This window comes from Zalophus californianus, chromosome 3, assembly GCF_009762305.2.
Source record: "Zalophus californianus isolate mZalCal1 chromosome 3, mZalCal1.pri.v2, whole genome shotgun sequence".
In the NCBI taxonomy this organism is placed as follows: domain Eukaryota; kingdom Metazoa; phylum Chordata; class Mammalia; order Carnivora; family Otariidae; genus Zalophus; species Zalophus californianus.
This window is the reverse complement of record NC_045597.1, coordinates 184,104,618-184,124,344: the sequence shown is the minus strand read 5'-3', so window position 1 is coordinate 184,124,344 and position 19,727 is coordinate 184,104,618. Positions and strand designations below refer to the sequence as shown.

Here is a 19,727-nt window from a genome sequence, read left to right as displayed (position 1 = left end):
TCCTCTCAATTTTGTTATGAGTCTAAAACTGCTCTTAAAAAAAACTGTTTAAAAAAAAAGTTGGGCTACGTGTGTAGGTGTGTATTTCTGAGGAGGCAGATCACAGTTTCCACCAGAGTCTTCAAGGAATCTATAATTTCAAAAAGTTAAAGAATCAATGCCTTGGAGCAATTCTGCAAACCCTTGGATTTGCTCTGAAGAAACTTGCATGTTCATTCCTTTTGGTTCATTTCCCTGAGCCCACCATGCAAAGGACTTTCAACCCACCGGAGTCTTTTCTTAGACACAAAATGGGCTCCAAATCACCTGTTCTTGTTTCCTATGGGCAGAATTCCAGGATTCCCCTTATTCAAGATGGTACTTTCCCAGCCTTGGCAGTGTTCTCTTTCTTTCCTTTATCCTCTTCAGATAACCACACGGTGTTACTTGTGTGCTATTTGATTCCCCTTCCTTCGAAAACCTAACTGATGCCCTGTTCCCAGGCTCTTTATCTCAAGCCTTCCCTACTGTGCCTGGCTGGGCAGGTAGTTTCCTGGTGCTTGGACCAGAGCCAATCAGTTCTGGTGGTTTTTCTCTTTTACTTTCTTTTTTTTTTTTTTTTTCCTTAATCCCCAAAAGGAAAACGCAGACTTATTGGAAAATGTGATAAATGTGAACTGATTTTATTTCTGCCATCTATTTTCATCAATTCACCAGAGCTTCAAGTTAAAATATACACTTGATTTGGAGGGAAGAGAGTGGAATGTTCAAATCCCCAGTAAGATTTCAGTATTGTGAGTGACTTTAGAATTCATTCATTCACCTCAACAAACAAATCAACTATACACCCCAGAGTTTTGTCCAAGTCTTAAAACTAGGCAGTTGCAGATTCAAGAGATTTTTTTCCCAAACCATGCTGCACCACCAACTCCAAGATATACACATGCTCTTTTCTTGCTTAAAGTAGCATTTTTTTCTAATTCTACCAAAGCTTCTTAGCCATAAAACCGCGAACATGTGGACACATTGCATTGGCACGATTTTCCTGGCTATATGCCTAAGCTGAAGAATACAGATTAGATAAGCAGACTGTGGTATCACCCACTCTGAAAAGATTTATGCTTCAGAAAGGAAGAAAGAAAGAAAGAGAACGAGAGAAAGAGGGAGAAAGAAAGAAAGAGAAGGAGAAAGAAAGAGAGAGAGAGAGAAAGATACCAGCCCTTTATCTGTAGTGTCATTTGCAAATATCTTCTCCCATTCTGTAGGTTGCCTCTTTGTTTTGTTGACTGTTTCCTTTGCTGTGCAGATGCTTTTTATCTTGATGAAGTCCCAAAAGTTCATTTTTGCTTTTGTTTCACTAGCTTTTGGAGATGTATCTTGAAAGAAGTTACTGTGTCCGATGCCAAAGAGGTTACTGCCTATGTTCTCCTCTAGGATTTTGATGGATTCCTGTCTCACATTGAGGTCTTTCATCCATTTTGAGTTTATCTTTGCGTAGGGTGTTAGAGAATGGTCGAGTTTCATTCTTCTGCATGTGGCTGTCCAATTTTCCCAGCACCATTTATTGAAGAGACTCTCTTTTTTCCACTGCATATTTTTTCCTGCTTTGTCAAAGATTATTTGACCATAGTGTTGAGGGTCCATATCTGGGCTCTCTATTTTGCTCCATTGGTCTATATGTCTGTTTTTGTGCCAGTACCATGCTGTCTTGGTGATCATGGCTTTGTAATATAGCTTGAAATCAGGCAACATGATGCCCCCAGCTTTTTCTTTTTCAACATTTCCTTGGCGATTCGGGGTCTTTTCTGATTCCATACAAATTTTAGGATTGTTTGTTCCAGCACTTTGAAAAACGTCATTGGAATTTTGATCGGAATGGCATTGAAGGTATAGATTGCTCTGGGTAGCATAGACATTTTAACAATGTTTATTCTTCCGATCCACGAGCATGGAATGTTTTTCCATCTTTTTGTGTCTTCTTCAATTTCTTTCATGAGTGTTCTGTAGTTCCTAGAGTATAGATCCTTTACCTCTTTGGTTAGGTTTATTCCGAAGTATCTTATGGTTTTTGGTGCTATTGTAAATGGAATCGTTTCTCTAATTTCTCTTTCTACAGTTGTGTTGTTAGTGTATAAGAAAGCAGCTGATTTTTGTGCATTGATTTTGTATCCTGCCACATTACTGAATTGCTGTATGAGTTCTAGTAATTTGGGGGTGGAGTATTTTGGGTTTTCCACATAAAGTATCATGTCATCTGTGAAAACAGAGAGTTTGACTTCTTCTTTGCCAATTTGAATACTTTTTATTTCTTTTTGTTGTCTGATTGCTGTTGCTAGGACTTCTAGTACTATGCTGAACAATAGTGGAGAGAGTGGGCATCCTCGACATGTTCCTGATCTTAAGGGAAAGGCTCTCAGCTTTTCCCCATTGAGGATGCTTATTCGCTGTGGGTTTTTCATAGATGGATTTTATGAACTTGAGGAATGTTCCCTCTATCCCTATGCTCTGAAGAGTTTTAATCAGGAAAGGATGTTGTATTTTATCAAATGCTTTTTCTGCATCAATCGAGAGGACCATATGGTTCTTCTTCCTCCTCTTATTAATGTGTTCTATCACATTGATTGATTTGTGAATGTTGAACCACCTTGCATCCCAGGGATAAATCCCACTTGGTTGTGGTGGATGACCCTTTTAATGTATTGTTGGATCCTATTAGCTATGACACTACAGATAAAGGGCTGGTATCCAAGATCTATAAAGAACTTCTCAAACTCAACACCCAAAAAACAAATAATCAAGTCAAAAAATGGGCAGAAGACATAAACAGACACTTCTCTGAGGAAGACATACAAATGGCTAACAGACACATGAAAGTGTTCATCATCATTAGCCATCAGGGAAATCCAAATCAAAACCACATTGAGATAGCACCTTACACCATTTAGAATGGCAAAAATTGACAGGGTAAGAAACAACAAATGTTGGAAAGGCTGTGGAGAAAGGGGAACCCTCTTACACTGTTGGTAGGAATGCAACTTGGTACAGCCACTTTGGAAAATAGTGTGACGGTGCCTCAAAAAATTAAAAATAGAGCTACCCTATGACCCAGCAATTGCACTCTTAGGTATTTACCCCAAAGACAAAGATGTAGTGAAAAAAGAAGGGCCATATGCACCCCGATGTTCATAGCAGCAATGTCCGCAATAGCTAAACTGTGGAAAGAGCTGAGATGCCCTTCAACAGATGAATGGATAAAGATGTGGTCCATATACACAATACAGAAAGAATGAATACCCAACTTTTACATCAACACGGATGGGGCTGGAGGAGATTATGTTAAGTGAAATAAGTCAAGCAGAGAAAGTCAATTATCATATGGTTTCACTTATTTGTGGAACATAAGGAGTAGCCTGGAGGACATTAGGAGAAGGAAGGGAAAAATGAAGGTGGGAAATCAGAGGGGGTGACAAACCATGAGAGACTATGGACTCTGAGAAACAAACTGAGGGTTCTAGAGGGGACGGGGGTGGGAGGATGGGTTAGGCCGGTGATGGGTATTAAGGAGGGCATGTGCTGCATGGCGCACTGGGTGTTATATGAAAACAATGAATCGTGGATCACCACATCAAAAACTAATGAGGTATTATATGATGACTAACATAACATAATAAAATAAAATAATAATAAAAGAAGAAGAAAGAAAGAAAGAAAGAAAGAAAGAAAGAAAGAGGGAAAGAGGGAGGGAGAAAGGAGAGGAAGAGAAGGAGGGAGGAAGGAAATAAAATAAAGACCAAAGTTATGGACACATCTTCTTTTTTTAAGATTTTATTTATTTATTTGACAGAGAGATAGAGAGAGAGAGCACAAGTAGGCAGAGAGGAAGGCAGAGGGAGAGGGAGAAGCAGACTCTACACTGAGCAGGGAGCCCGACGCGGGGCTCGATCCCAGGACCCCGGGATCATGACCTGAGCCAAAGGCAGCCGCTTAACCGACTGAGCCCCCCAGGCGCCCCAAGTTATGGACACATCTAAACAGTGCACAACTAAAGATTTGCAAAGTGGTTTCATGGTTCAAGATCTAACAACTACTTGTGAGCCCAGCAGTAGGACCCCAGCCCCTCACTAAAGTATTAAATCTGCAGAGACAGCTGTCTGGCAGGAGGCAGGCAGCCATTTCTGCTGGTTATGGGGTTGAGCAGCCCTCCAAAAGCAAGGCAGAGGCTCTTCATTCAGTAGCTCTTTACCCTCAACTTTCTTCCACTAGGAAATGATCCACCCCAAAAGTTCTTTCTGCCAAACACCTCTCTCTCCCAAATGCAGCTCCCCCAGGAGAGATGAAAAGGCAAAACCATTAGCAAGTTTCTCATTCTACTCATTGGGGGCCACCATAGAGTCCACTTTTGAGAAAATGCTGACATGGTGCACTCGTGTCCTAAGGTGCTGAGGATTATATCTCCCTGGTATCATATGGATCTGGGCAAGCGAAATAAGAGACAGGAAGCAGGTTCAGGGAGAAAGGCTCGGACACTGGAGTTGAAGTTGAGTGGATAAAGCAGGACAAGATGGGGGATATTCTAGCAAGAAGGGTGGAGATCTTCAAGATAGCACTAAAGATGGAGGTGGGTACGTTGGGGATTGCTACATGGTTTGAGAATCAGACATACACTTGATATCTACTTAGCTGTTCTTTCCTGTGGGTGAGATGACTTCTTTTAAAGTACAATTAAATTTCACCTCTCCGCTAGCACAGTGATCAGCTCTTCCACACTATTCAGAGCTCTGGTTATCTTCTGTGGCCTAGTGTCAGCAAGGTGGAACCCAACCAAAGTCCTGCTGTGACTAGCAGCCCCATGTAAGTGATTTTTCCAATTTCTTCTCTAAGCCAATGGCTCATAGATCCTTACTATTCAGAAGTAAGAAGATAGGGAAATGTCTTTGTTTTTTAATACTTACATAGCACTTATGCACTATATGTACCAGGCCTTGTTCCAAGGGATTTTCCAAATACTAACTCATAACATACAAAAGTTCTGTGCTAGGGGGTTTCATATTTATTTTTATTTATTCCAGTGTCTCTCAAAATGATATTTGGGAACTACTCATGCCAGAATCAGGGGATTCTTGCTAACAATGATGATGTCTCAACCAATGCTTATTATAACCATGTGATATAGGCTCATTAGTGCCCATTTTACAGATAAGAAAAATGAGACTCAGGGAAAGTTTCATCCAGTCCAAGGTCACACAGGAATGAAGTGGTGGGGCCAAGATCAAAACCTGAGTCTGCTTGGTTCTAAAGCTCGTATGCCTTCAGCCACAACATAGAATAGAACTAAACCCTTAGGATGCGCATTGATACTACCCTGCTGTAATTTCAAATCTTGTGCATCTACTTTGTGCAATACACTCCAGAAGGGCACTGTCATATCTCAAACATTGTTCCTTGGGATCAATAAATTGCTGTGGGACAAAGGAGCCTAGGTTACTGGAACTAGGATGTGACATATGCTTGAATCTTAATACAGCTGTCAAAAAAAAAAAAGATTTATTGGGAACCTCCCACATACCCTACTCACCCTGGGAACAAAGAAAAGTCTTTCTTGCCTTCCTACCTGCCCAGGGTTTGAAGATATCGACACTCTTTTTTTGGTTAAGTCATTAAAACACTGAATTGGGAAAAAAATAGTCCCTTTCCAGCTCTACCCCTAGAACCCTTACCCTTGCTAAAATAGAATGATTTGCTAGACATTCTCCCTAGAAGCCAGCTGTCTTCTCCTAGGTGTATCTTGCTATGTTGACCTTGGGACAACATTGACCCATTGGGTAGCATCAGAACAGATAATGGTGAGAGACACTGCCATTTACCAGGTACTTGGTGGGTCATCTCTTATTAAGAAGAGAAAAGAAAAAAAAAACATTTTTAAAAAAGTATTTTTATAAAATAAAATAAGAAACCTACAGACAATAAACAATTAAAAAGCTTTGACTCCTCAAAACCGTCAAGGTCATGAAAAACAGGGAGAGACTGAGAATCTGTCACAGACCAGAGAAGACTGAGAGAGATGAACTAAACGTTCACCTCAAGGGGATCCCAGAACAGAACAGGGCCATTAGTGGGAAACCTGTGAAATCCAGTGAAGTCTGCAGTTTAATTCATAAGAATTTGCCCGTGAAAAGGTCTCAGTCTTACTACATGTGCCAGGGTTATGGAAGCTGGCCGCATGGGGACAGCTGACTGAAGGGGACACAGGAACCCTCTGTACCTTCTCTGCAACTTTTCTGCAAGTCTAAAATTCTCCAAAATAGAACAGAAATTTTTAAAATAAATAAAATATTGATGCACAAACTTGATGGCAGTCAAAGAAGACTATTACTGTCTTAGCTTAATCTTGCATTTCTCCTGTTTTTCAGTGGGGAAAAAATTAACTTTTACAAGACCTTACTTCTCTACAACCAGATGCAAGAACCAGTTCTTCCATGCATGGGTTCCAAAGGCCCCACCTATGCCTCTCTGCTATTTTCTCTCTCATGATGGAAGATTTCCTTTCATCTTTTTCTTGAAGTCTTCAAGGGAAGAAGAATCCAGAGAAAATCAAGTCACTCTAGGACATGACAGTGAGATATGGTTCCCTGGGTGGCTTCAACTTACTTCTACCTCTGTTACATACCCCTTACCACATTCTCCAACTCAAGAATCAAATAATGCTGCAAACATCATATAATCCCATCTGCTTCTTACCAGAGTCTCTCTGAAGGTCAAACTACCCCTAGCAACCTAAAATTTGGAGCAGAAACCATGAATTTATACTGGTACATTCTTGTCAGGGTTTTTTTGTTTGTTTGTTTGTTTGTTTGTTTTAAACAAATGGCTTGTGTGAAATGATGCCAAGTAAAGAACAACCTGTGAGAATTAATCATGTGGATTGGGACTGCACATGTCAGCATGTAGGAAGAAAAAAGTGAACCAAAACGTGTAAATGTCAACATTTTTATTTTCATTACAAGAATAATCTTTACTGTTAGCATTGCTTTTCATGTCAGTTTTCAAGTTGTGGGAGAGACTTTTTCCAGTTTATATCAGGGGGACAAAACATCAAAACACCAAGGATAAATTTCAACACCAATACTTCTTAGAAATCAGCATTGACAGTGTTCGCACACTCTACCAAAGCACCAAAAAAAATAAAAACATAGAACCCTCCTATAAGTTCGGGTGGAATAGAAATGAAAGATGATTAATCAACAACAAAGACAGAGGAGAGGTCTACTGCCCTTTCCATGATCAATGGAAATTCTGATAGACAATACCAGAACTTTGATTTTAAAAATTGAGAAATGGAAAGCTACAGACTCATCATTTCCTCTCTTATATTCTTTGTCTTTCTTTTTTCAACTGACTTACATAGATTTGAAAAGTCTTTCTAGGGTCAACTTAGATGTGGAAAAATCTACGAAAAGTGACCTACTTAGGGCTCAGTGATATTCTCACAGAAACTTTAGAGGTCTTCTGGGACAACCACTCATGTTTCAGATCTGAAATGGAGGCCCAAATCAGTTGAGTCACTTTTCCAGGATGAGTTTTCTAGTGAGAGAAGAACCAGGACTCCAGTGCAGATCTTCCAGTGCCATATTTGGTGATCTATCCTTGACCCTTTGGCCTCTTTTCTGCTTATTTCACTTTGGATGAAAAAGATAAAATGTTCAGATATGGAGAAAGGGTAAAGTAATTCATTATTGTGTTCAAAGAAAAGGCATTTATAACCCTAAGAAGACCAAAAATGAATTAGGAGACAATAATTACCTGCTACTGAAAAGCAACTGTCTGTTTTGTACTATTTGGTTTAGAAAAAAAAGTGATGCTTTCAAAGCAAGCTTATATTCCTGTTTGAGCCAAGATCTTCTTACCCTAGACAGTCTTCATCATCCCCTCTATGAATATTATAGGCTAAGTACATAGAGAATAAAGATGCCATGCCACTATCTTAATACCTGCTGCCAGAAATACTCTCAGTGAGGGACCTGTTTTCACAAACAAAAAAATGTCATGATAAGTGGGTAGACTCATCATATGCAAAGACAAGTTCACAAAAGAGAAACCTAAAGTGTTTGCATTAAAAATCAACAGAAAATAACATCCCAAACCAAAAAACTCCTAGAAGATAACATAAGAGAAAAATCTACATGACCTTTGGTAAGGCAATGATTTTTTTAGATACAACACCAAAGTCACAAATCATAAAAGAAAGAAGTGGAGCTTCATTAAAATTAAAAACATGTGCTCTGCAAAAGACAATAAGAGAATGAGAAGGTAGGCCACAGAATGGAAGAAAATATTTGCAAAAGAGACATGTGATAAAGGATTGGTATCCAAAATATGCCAAGAACTCTTAAACATTAATAATGAAAACACAAACAACAGGATTAAAAAAATGGACCAAAGACACCTCACTAAAGAAGATGTCAAACAAACATATGAAAAGTGCCCTATAGCATACCTCATCAGGGAAATGTAAATTAAAGCAACATTGAGATATCACTCCACACCTATTAGAATGGCCAAAATCTAGAACACTAACGGCACCAAATGCTGGTGAGGGTGTAGAGCAACAGGAACTCTCATTCGCTGATGGTGGGAATGCAAAATGGTACAGCCACTTTGGAAGACAGTTGGGTGGTTTCTTATAAAAACTAAACATACTCTTAACATATGATCCAGCAATTGTGCTCCTTGGTATTTATCCAAAGGAGTTGAAAATTTATGTCCACACAAAAACCGGCACATAGGTATTTATAGCAGCTTTATTCATAATCGCCAAAACTTGGAAGCAATCAAGATGTCCTTCAGTAGGTGAATGGGTAAATAAACTGCGGTACATCTGACAATGGAGTATTATTTGGTGCTACAATGAAATGAGTTATCAAGCCATTGAAAAACATGGAGTAACCGTAAATGTATGTTACTTAGTGAAAGAAGCCAATTTGAAAAGGCTCCATACTGGGGTCATGATCTCAGCGTCCTGGGACTGAGCCCCGTGCCAGGCTCCCTGCTCAGCAGGGAGTCTATTTCTCCCTCTCACTCTTCCCCTCCCCCCCAAATAAATAAATAAAATCTTTTAAAAATTTTAAGAAAAAAGAAAGAAAGATTCCATACTGTATGATTTCAACTCTGACATTCTGGAGAAGGCAAAACTATGGAGACAGTAAAAAAATCAGTAGTTGCCAGGGGATGGGGTGAGAGGGAGGGATGAAAAAGGGGAAGACAGAATTTGCAGGGCAATGAAAATACTCTGTATGATACTATAATAATGGATAAGTTTCATTATACATTTGTCCAAACCCATAGAATGTACAATACCAACAGTGAAGGCTAGTGTAAACTATGGACTATGGGTGATAATGACATGTCAATGGAGATTTGTCAATTGTACCAAATGCACCACTCTGGGGTTTTGGTGGGGAGGCTGTTCCTGCATAGGGGCAGGGATTGTATGCAAAATTTCTGCACCTTCCTCTCAATTTTGCTCCGAACCTAAAATTGTGCTTTAAGAAAAAGTCTTAATTTAAGCAACTAACAGAAATATGGGTATGATGAGAGAATAAGTAAGGACAGTCAAGTCACCCGGAGCTGGACACATCCTTTATACTGTCAGAAACGCAGAAGAAGGCAGCAGACCTAGGAAGTAGGACCCCACTGAGCAGATCAAGTTAGAGCCTAAAGAACTAAGCAATCGCTGGCTCTCCCTCTGTAGACATATATCATGGCGTGCAGTTAATGAAAAAGAGGGTCTGGTTTAGTGTTCAGCCAGTGGGGTGGGTTGTGTGGTTTGCAGGGCTTGATGAGGCTACTGAGAAGAATGAACTTCACTCATACAATAGCACCTGCCCTTTTAATCATATAGGCCCCAGAGCAAATAAACAGGACTTCCTGGGGCCCCTGGGGGCTCAGTCGGTTAAGCATCCAACTCTTGATCTCAGCTCAGGTCTTGATCTCAGGGCCGTGAGTTGGAGCCCCACATTGGGCTCCAGGCTGGGTATAAAGCCTACTTAAAAAAAAAAAAAAAAAAAAAAAAAAGGACTTCCTATAGCTTTCAAACCCTCCCTTGTTTGTTTTCGAGATTTGTTTGCTTTGCACGTTGAGGGCTTATTCATGTTACTCTGGGGAATCTCAAGGAGAAAAGTACCTAGAGGAGGATCTCAATAATGACCCAGAAGGCCTCATAAGGCCTTTGGCAAGTTAGTGAAGAAACTTGTCAGAGTCGACTTAACTTATAAGAATCCTAGCGTGGGAGAGGAGGAAGGGGACCCGCAGATAATGTAGGAAAGTGTTTTTTCTTTCAAGTGAGGAACGAATGACCACAAAAGGCAAATGACTAGCCCCAAATTTGTCATCTGGTTAGAGCCAGATCTCCTGACATTCAAATCAATGCTGAAGACAACTGCATTTACTCCTTTTAAAACGTGCCTCTACCTCCATCAAGCATTCAACCATGTTCTCTAGGATGTTCACTGTTTCTGACATGAGAAAATGAAACACTCCTCCAGTATCCAGCCATCTCTTTCCTCAGTGGAAGCACATTCCCTGCACTCGTGTGAGCAGAACAGCACCTTGACACAGCTCAAAGCTCCATGACTAATGATCAGAGGGGAAAGGAGTTCCAGAAATTAGGAGACTCTAAGGAAAACACCTATCAGACAAAGCTGGGGGAAATTGGTGGATGTTATGATGACAGTGCCAAAGGTAACAATATATAAAATAAAAATATCAATTGCAATAAAAAGCTGTCATGCAAATAAATGTCTTGCTTGTTAGCAGGAAGCTTTTTCTTTGTCCAAGTAGCACTTCCTAAAGCTAAAACATTTGCTTTTAGCATAGTTGTGTCAGCCTCCAATTTTGCAAATATTTTCAGACGTTATGAGGATTTTCCCAAGACTAAACATGATCTTCTGAGGCACCCAGTTTGACTAATGTTGAAGGAAAAGTGCTCCAGTCGGCTGAATACTGGCCCCAAAGATAACCAGGTCCTCATCCCTACAACCTATGAATGTCACCTTACAGAGCAGAAGGGACTCCACAGACTTGATTAGATTTTTTTTTTTTTTTAAGATTTATTCATTTATTCGAGGGGGTGGAGAGGCAGAGGGAGAAGGAGAGAGAGAATCCCCAAGCAGACCCCGCAAAGCACAGAGCCCAACTCAGGGCTCATAACCCTGAGATGGTGACTTGAGCCGAAATCAAGAGTCAGACACTCAACCAACTGAGCCACCCAGGTGGCCCCAATGAAGGCTTTTGAGATAAGAAAATTATCATGGATTATTAGGGTGGGCCCTAAGTATAATCACAAGTGTCTTCCGAAGAGGGAGCAAGAAGATCTGACTACAGAACAGGCAGAAAGTGGAGTGACATGGAAGCAGGGGGTTGCAGGGATTTGGGGAAAGGCCTGAGTCAAGACATGTGCAAGGCCTCCAGAGTCTAGAAAAGGCAAGGATGTCTTTCTCCCCTCAGAGCCTCCAGAGGGAACCAGCTCTGCCCACACCTTGACTTTCTCCCACAAGACTGATTTCAGACTCCAGGCCTCCAGAACCAAAGGACAACCGATGTGTATCATCAGGAGCCACCACGTTTGTGGTTCTCTGATACAGTGGCAAGAGGAAACTAATACAGGTGCTGAATGGGACTGACTTCCACGCCATGATCAAGGCGCATTTCCATTTAAAGACAAAGAAGCAGAGACACACTGATTGGGTAGAATCCCACAGAGTTGATACGGGGCCCGGGGGAGCGCTGCACCTCTGGTTTGGCCTTGAAGCCTCATTCAGCATCTGTTTGCACACTCGCCCAGGACGTATTCCTCACACACCACTTTCCTAGGTGCCCTAATCAGGAAGGCTTCGGGCCCTGGAGAATTTCCAAATTAATCAATGAGCCAAGACTACAATGTTATTGACAAATAGTAAACCACAAAGGAACCATTTCCAAGCAATTGCTTTTAGATACTGTTATAAGAGGGACTCTTCCCAGGAACTTTAGCAGAAAAGGAGTGTCACAAAGTTAAACTATTCTGCATCCTATAATTCCAGACCTTTCTTTTGAAAAACGGGTAGCAGAGAGACTGCCACTGGGAGCGAGCCAGTCCTGTCCAGTTGGTCAAAGGCCACTTGGACAGGAGAGTTGGTGTCTAACCAGGCGCTCACCTCCAGGCCTGATGTCTGGTCTCTGTGTGGGGGCCCAGGCCTCAACACCTCCCAGGAGAAAGAGCACTTCCTTCCTGAAGCTCAAGGAGGCAAGGCCGCCTGAGTGTTAGCCAATGGCAGGATAGCTCATTTCATACCTTACTTAATTCTTTCACCTCTGTTACTTTGTAAATAGAAAGAGCTGAGAAGCAAAGCCCTGAAGACAGTTAACAAAGGCTGAAGGCATCTGTCAGAGAATGGCAAACAGTTGAGCTGCTTCCTGTTTCCCCCATTTCACAGGAAAGCACTTGCCTGCGCCCCCCCCCCCACCCCACCGCATCCAAAGTCAACAGAAATTAATATCTGGCCACCAGGGGAAGGAATGTGAGGAGGGAAACCGTTCGACAGTACTTGACACAGAAGAACGATGCATAGCATCATTGGCCCCGCAATCTGCATTCTGTTCCTCTCACTCACCTCTTATTATTACAGAACATTTAAACATTGATTCCTACGCCACCCCCATATAAGCAAATAGTGCTATTTTTTCAAAACCAGTGGAGAAACTGAGTCAACTAGCATTCTCAAACCACAAGCTTATTTCTAGTACATGTGAGCTTAGCTGTGATTTACCCACACTGTCCTGCTTTGTCGTTCATTTCATTAATATCTTTGGCATTCAAGAAGGGTGTCCTTTCAGTAGAGGATCTCCATGTCTTAGTGCATCATCTGTCTAGACGCTAACCTCTGGTTTTCCTAGCTAAAATTGGTACCCAAAACTTGCAACCTCTTTTGTTTTCTTTTGGGTTTTTTTTAAGATTTATTTATTTATTTGAGAGAGAGAGAGAGTGAAACTGAGCTGGGGAGTCGGGCAGGGGGAGGGTAGACGGAGAGAAAAACCCAAACAGACCCTGGGCTGAGCGTGGAGCAAACACAGGGCTCCTTCCCAGGACCCTGAGATCATGACATGAGCCAAAACCAAGAGTCAGACGCTTAAGCCACTGCACCACCCAGGTGCTCTGTAAACTCTTTTCTTAGACCTTGGCTTTGCCTCAAGAAAAGAAAGTAATGTATTAGAGTCCACGTAAACTTTCAATGTATTTCTCTCCTCCCTCCAGATCCTCCTGCATATGCAAACAAGGAATGGTTCTTAAGAAAACTGTTCTCAACAGTCAGCCTGGTGATGTCAGTTAGGGGAAATAAGTTACTTTCGCTCAGACAGCATGGTGCAATGTGCTTCTGCCTGGGCTTCCGCTGTAGCCAAGAGCTGCCGGGCAGAGGGAGGGGTCCACAGGCATCCTGGAGAAGCAGCCACTCCCCTCCACTCACCCATCCACCATCATGGGTTTGCAGCCCTATTCTTGGAACTGCAGCTCATAGCACCAACAGTGAAGAAGAATTCATGTTTTGTTAAGAATCAATCCCAAAGTCAAGTGTTGGATGGCCAACCGGTAAAGCTGCAACTCCCACGAGACTACTGGTCCACTTCTCTGCTCCTAAGAAGGCGGCCCTGGAGAAAGGAAAGGAGAAAAGCCTTGAATCTACCCTCAGAACAAACTAATATCCCCTCAAAGAGAATCTTACTCCCATTTGTCTTCAGCTTTATCCAGTGGTTTCCTCAAAGATAAGGCTGTAATCTAGCTGTCTGGGCCTCGGAATGCACTTCTTAGCTCACAGAGGCTGACTAACCCCTCCTGTGGGGCAGGGAACCCTGAATGAACATTGCCTTTTGTGGGATGCACTGGGAATCTGCCAGGAGCTCAGGGCCTTTTTTCTGTAAGATAGAATTATTCTGCTCTGGCTCCCGGAGCAGCATGGCAGGGACAGACTGCATGACTGAGCCAGCCGGTGGCCTGCCCTGGGGCTCTGACCCAGCAGCCACACAAGTGACACTGAGCTTCATGCTGAGGCTGGCCCCACTGACATCTGGGGTCACATAATTCTTTGTTGTGGGGGTGTCCTGGGCACTGTAAGATGTTCAGCAGCAACCAACGGAGCAGCCCACCACCAGTTATGAGAACCAAGTATGTCTTGGACATTGCCAAATATCTCCTGGAGTCAAAATCTTCCCTGATTGAGGGTCACCGCTATGGAGCTTCAGAAACAATGAAAAGCTGTACCCGTGTCTTTCCCCTGGTGTCCCGGAACCTGTTCCTCCTGCTTCTTCTCCACTGCGGATCATCATGACTGCAGACCCCACCATCACTCTTCACCCTCTGTCTCGTCCCCCCACCTCACATCCACTCCCAAGCTCTGACCACTTTGCCCCTGCAGCCCTCCTTGACCACACTGCCTTCCCTGCCCCCCACCAGCAGCTCATCTTCTCCCTCTGGGGACTCTGTTGTCCTCCTGCCCGGGTCTCAGCTCTCCCATCCATTTTCCTGCTTCTTGTGGCAACTGGGCAATTTGTGTCAAATGGGAATCTCGCCCTATTGTTCCTGTGCTTTGCTCTTCAGTGGTTTCCCACCAGCTCATGTTCAAAGTCCCAGTCCCTAGGAGGTCCCCTATAACATGCTCTCTATGACCTCTCCACCTCATCTCCTGACATGTCCCACTTTCCTCCCGGCTGACCAGGATGATGATGTTCTCTGCGCACGGCGCCAAAACTGTAGCCTTCCTGCCTTGGCACGTGTTTCTCCTTCTGTCTCATGGGTCCTCCAGCGCTCTGTCTCAAATGTCTTCCCACCTTCTGCTCCAAGTTCCCATCCTTCTGGAGCCTTCGCTGACCTCCCCCGCACTGGCCCAGACACACCTCTACTGTTGCACTTCCCATGTCCAGCCACCAGGTGGAAGCGCAGGGCTGTGTTTAAGAGCTGCAGCTCAGGGGCCAAGCTACCTAAATTCAAGAGCCAGTTCTGCCTACTACTAGTTAAATGACCCTGGGTAGATGACCTAATGCTGCTGTGTGCCTCTTTGTCTTTACCTGTAAGATGGAGGTAAACCAGAATTTATATCATGGAATCGTTGCATGGATTCTATGAGCTAATATATGAAAAGGGCTCAGAAAGTCCTTTGGTAAACATGCGGTAAGAGCTAACTGTTGTTAACATCATAATTTTCTGTTGAGGTGTCCACCTCTCCGAGCATACTGTTTACTGTTTCATGCTTAAACGTGAACAGCAGAAAGTCCACTTCACAAGAGCCTCTTAATTCTCTGCTAGGGGCTTCACATTTTCCCAATTTTTTGCAACATTTCCTGTCACACACACCCCTGCCCTATGAATCACTTGCTCAAATCCTTTGCTCTGGTTATTTCCTCGTCAGAGAGGACTTGGGAGAGTTCAGATCTGATCACGCCGCTCCCCTGCTTCAAAGTCCTGTCTGGTTCACGATTGCCTGGAAGATAAAGTCTGGCTTTCCTAGGCTTAACAAAGATCCTCGGCGGGAGGGAGGGGGAGTGGGGGCGGGGCTCAGGATTAACTGTAGGTCATCTCCATCCAGCACCTGTGGTCACACACTTCCCCACCCCACATGCTTTTCTCACACTCATCACTGTTTACAAGGCAGTTTCTGCTGGAACACACTTACTCTCTCTTCATGGAGCTTGTCCCCCTCATTATATGTCCCTGAGCACCCCAAAATTCCCTCTTCTCCATTCCACTGTACGTTGTATAAATTACTCCAGTCACAGACACCACATAGTCTCATAATTACTGGTGTTGGTATCTGACTTTTATTAATGGGTTTTCACAAGGTTAGTCCAAGTTCGTTCATTTTCCAATAAAGACAGCTTTTGGTTTTTTGTAAATGCCTTTTTTCCCTATTAAAGTGATGAAATTGGGAGCTAGGAATAAAAGGATTTGGCCTTAAAAGCTCAGAAAATTATGCTGAGCTACAAAGGAAGGATCTAAGCATAGGCCGGTGTCATGGATTCAAGGTGGGTATGAGTTCCTTTTCACTCTCCTGTCAAGAAAAGAGGACAGCCACATGCAGACGAATGAAACTGGACCACTTTCTCACACCACACACAAAAATAAACTCAAAATGGATTAAAGACCTAAATGTGAGACCTGAAACCATGAAAATCCTAGAGGAGAACACAGGCAGTAAGTTCTTTGACATTGGCTGTAGCAACCTTTTTCTAGATGTATCTCTGGAGGCAGGGGAAACAAAAGTGAAAATAAACTATTAGGACTACATCAAAATAAAAAGCTGCACAGTGAAGGAAACAATCAACAGAACTAAAAGGCAACTAATGGAATGGGAGAAGGTATTTGCAAATAACATCTCGGATAAAGGGTTAGTATCCAAATATATAAAGAACTGATACAACTCAACACCCAAAAAAACCAAATTAATCCAATTTTAAAAATGGGTAATAGTGTTTTTGTATTCTTTGGGTAAATACCCAGTAGTGCAATGACTAGATCATATGGTATTTCTATTTTTAATTTTTTGAGGAACATCCATACTGTTTTCCAGAGTGACTGCATCAGCTTGCCTTCCTACCAATAGTGCAAGAAGGTTCCCTTTTCTCTACATCCCTACCAACACCTGTTGTTTTTGTCTTCTTGATAATAACCATTCTGATAGGGTGTGATATCTCATTGTGGTTTTGGTTTTCACTTCCTCAATGATTAAGGATATAATGACGTATGAGCATCTTTTCATGTACCTGTTGTCCATCTGTACGTCGTCTTTGGAAAAAATATCTGTTCAGGTCTTCCGCCCATTTTTCAGTTGGATTATTTGGGGTTTCTTTGAGTTGTGTGAGTTCTTTATGTATTTTAGATATTAGTCCCTTATCAGATATATAACTTGCAAATATTTGCTCCCATTCAGTAGGTTGCCTTTTCATGTTGCTGATAGTTTCCTTCGCTATGCAGAAGATTTTTAGTTTGGTTTAGTCCCACTTGTTTATTTTTGCTTTTGTTTCTTTTGCTTTTGGTGTCTGATTTAAAAACTCACCACCAAGACCTATGTCAAGGAGCTTACTCCCTATATTTTGTTCTAAAAGTCTTATAGTTTCAGGTCTTATGTTCAAGTTTTTAATCCATTTTGAGTTTTGCGTATGGCCTAAGATAGTGGTCTACTTTTCTTCTTTTGCATGGAGCTATTTGGTTTTCCCAACACTACTTATTGAATAGACTATCCTCTCCCCATTACATATTCTTGGTTCCTTTGTCTTAAATTCACTGACCATATATGCACAGATTTATTTCTGGACTTCTTATTCTGTTCCGTAGACCTATGTGTCCGATCTTTTTGCCAATATCATACTGTTCAAATTACTATAGCTTTGAAATTTATAACATAGTTTCAAATCAGACAGCATGATACCTCCAGCTTTGTCCTTCTTTCTCGAGATAGCTTTGACTATTTGGGGCTTTTTTGTGGTTTCATACAAATTTTAGGATTATTTGTTCTTTCTGTGAAAAATGCCATTGATATTTTGATTTTACTGAATCTGTAGATTGCTTTGTATAGTACTGACATTTTAACAACATTGGTTCTTCCAGTCAATGAGCACAGAATATCTTTCCATTTATTTGTGTCTTCAATTTCTTCTATTAATAATATGGTTTTCAAAATACAGGTCTTTCACCTCTTTTGTTAAATTTATTCCTAGGTATTTTGTTCTTTATTTTTTTAAAGATTTTTCTTATTTATTTGACACAGAGAGAGCGAGAGAGAGAGACAGAGAGTAAGCACAAGCAGGGGGAATGGCAGGCAGGGGAGAAGCAAGCTCCCTGCTGAGCAAGGAGCCCAATGCGGGACTCGATCCCAGGACCCTGAGATCATGACCTGAGTGGAAGGCAGACGCTTAACCGACTGAACCACCCAGGGGCCCCTATTTTGTTCTTTTTAATGCAATTGTAAATGGGATTATTTTCTTTATTTCTCTTTCTGATAGTTCACTTTTAATGTATAGAAACATTTTTCTATACATACAAAAAACATGTATGTATTTTCTATACATACAAAAAACAACAGATTTTTGTATATTGATTTTGTATACTGCACTTTACCATATTTATTAGTTCTAACAGTTTTTTGGTGGAGTCTTTAGGGTTTTCTATATATAATATTATGTCATCCGCAAATCGTGATAGTTTTGCTTCTTTCTTTCCAAATTAGGTGCCTTTTATTTCTTTTTTCTTTCTATGCTATGTTGAAAAAAAATTAGTGAGATTAGGCATCCTCTTCTTGATTCTGGTTTTAGAGAAAAGGTTTCAAATTTTTCACTGTTGAGTATGATGTTAGCTGTGGGATTGTCATAATGGCCTTTATTATGTTGAGGTGCTGTCCCTCTATACCCACTTTGTTGAGAGTTTTTATCATAAATAGAACCTAATTTTGTCGAATGCTTTTCCTGCATCTATTGAGATGATTATATGGTTATTCTTCATTTTGTTAATGTGGTGTATCACATTACCTGGTTTGCAGATGCCAAGCCATTCTTGCATCCCTGAAATAAATCCCACTTGATCATGGTGTATAATCCATTTTTTATAACCCATTTTTTTTTAAATTGAAGTGTAGTTGACATAAAATCTTATATTAGTTTTAGGTGTAGTATAATCTTTTTAATGTATTGTTGAATTTAGTTTGCTAGTATTTTGTTGAGGATTTTTGTATCTATGTTCATCAGGGATATTGTCCTATAATTTTCTAGTGGCATCCTTGTCTGGTTTTTGTATCAAACTAATGCTGGCATCATAAAATGAATTTGGAAGAGTTCCCTTCTCTTCTATTTCTTGTAAGAGTTTGAGAAGGATTGGCATTAATTCTTCTTTAAATGTTAGGTAGAATTTGCCAGCGAAGCCATGTGGTCCTGGACTTTGGTTTGTAGGAAGGTTTTCGATTACTGATCCAATCTCTTTACTAGTAATCAGTCTGTTCAGATTTCCTTTCTCACATGATTCAGTCTTTTAGGTTGTATATTTCTCAGAATTTATCCCTTGCTTCTAGGTTGTCCAATTTGCTGGCATATAATTGTTCATAGTAGTCTCTAATTATCCTTTGTGTTTCTGTGGTATCAGTTGTAATGTCTCTTTCCTTTCAAATTTAAGTTATTAACTTAAAATAGATTGTTTTAGATATAAATTACTATATGTAAGCCTTGTGGTAACCACAAAGCAAAAGCCTATAGTAAATACACAAAAATTAAAGAAAAAGGAATATAAGCATACCACTAAAGAAAAACATCAGGAGCACCTGGGTGGCTCAGTCAGTTGGGCATCTGACTCTTGATGTCAGCTCAGGTCATGATCTCAGGGCCATGAGATCAAGCCCCACAATGGGCTCCACACTGGGCATGGAATCTACTTAGCATTCTCTCTCTCTCTCTGCCCCTCCCTCCCCACCTCACAAGCATGTGTGCTCTCTCTCTCAAAAGAAAAGAAAAGAAGAAAGGAGAAAAGAAGAGAAGAGAAGAGAAAAGAAAAGAAAACATCAAATCACAAAGGAAGAGAGCAAAAGAAGAAGAAAGGAATGGAAAACTATAAAAATAGCCAGAAAACAAGTAACAGAATTTAAGTACATACCTATCAATAATTACTTTAAATCAGGGGCACCTGGGTGGCTCAGTTGGTTAAGCGGCTGCCTTCGGCTCAGGTCATGATCCCAGGGTCCTGG

The 19,727-nt window shown here is 41.3% G+C and overlaps 1 long non-coding RNA gene across 1 annotated transcript; it reads right to left on the bottom strand.

Moving 5' to 3' along the window:
• Positions 1–7,021: 7,021 nt before the first annotated feature.
• On the bottom strand, positions 7,022–19,696 carry LOC118356861. The gene is made up of 3 exons (XR_004819994.1): positions 19,637–19,696; positions 13,479–13,659; positions 7,022–7,655 (listed from the first exon to the last, which is right to left on the bottom strand). It is a non-coding gene; the product is annotated as an uncharacterized LOC118356861 (long non-coding RNA).
• Positions 19,697–19,727: the final 31 nt, after the last annotated feature.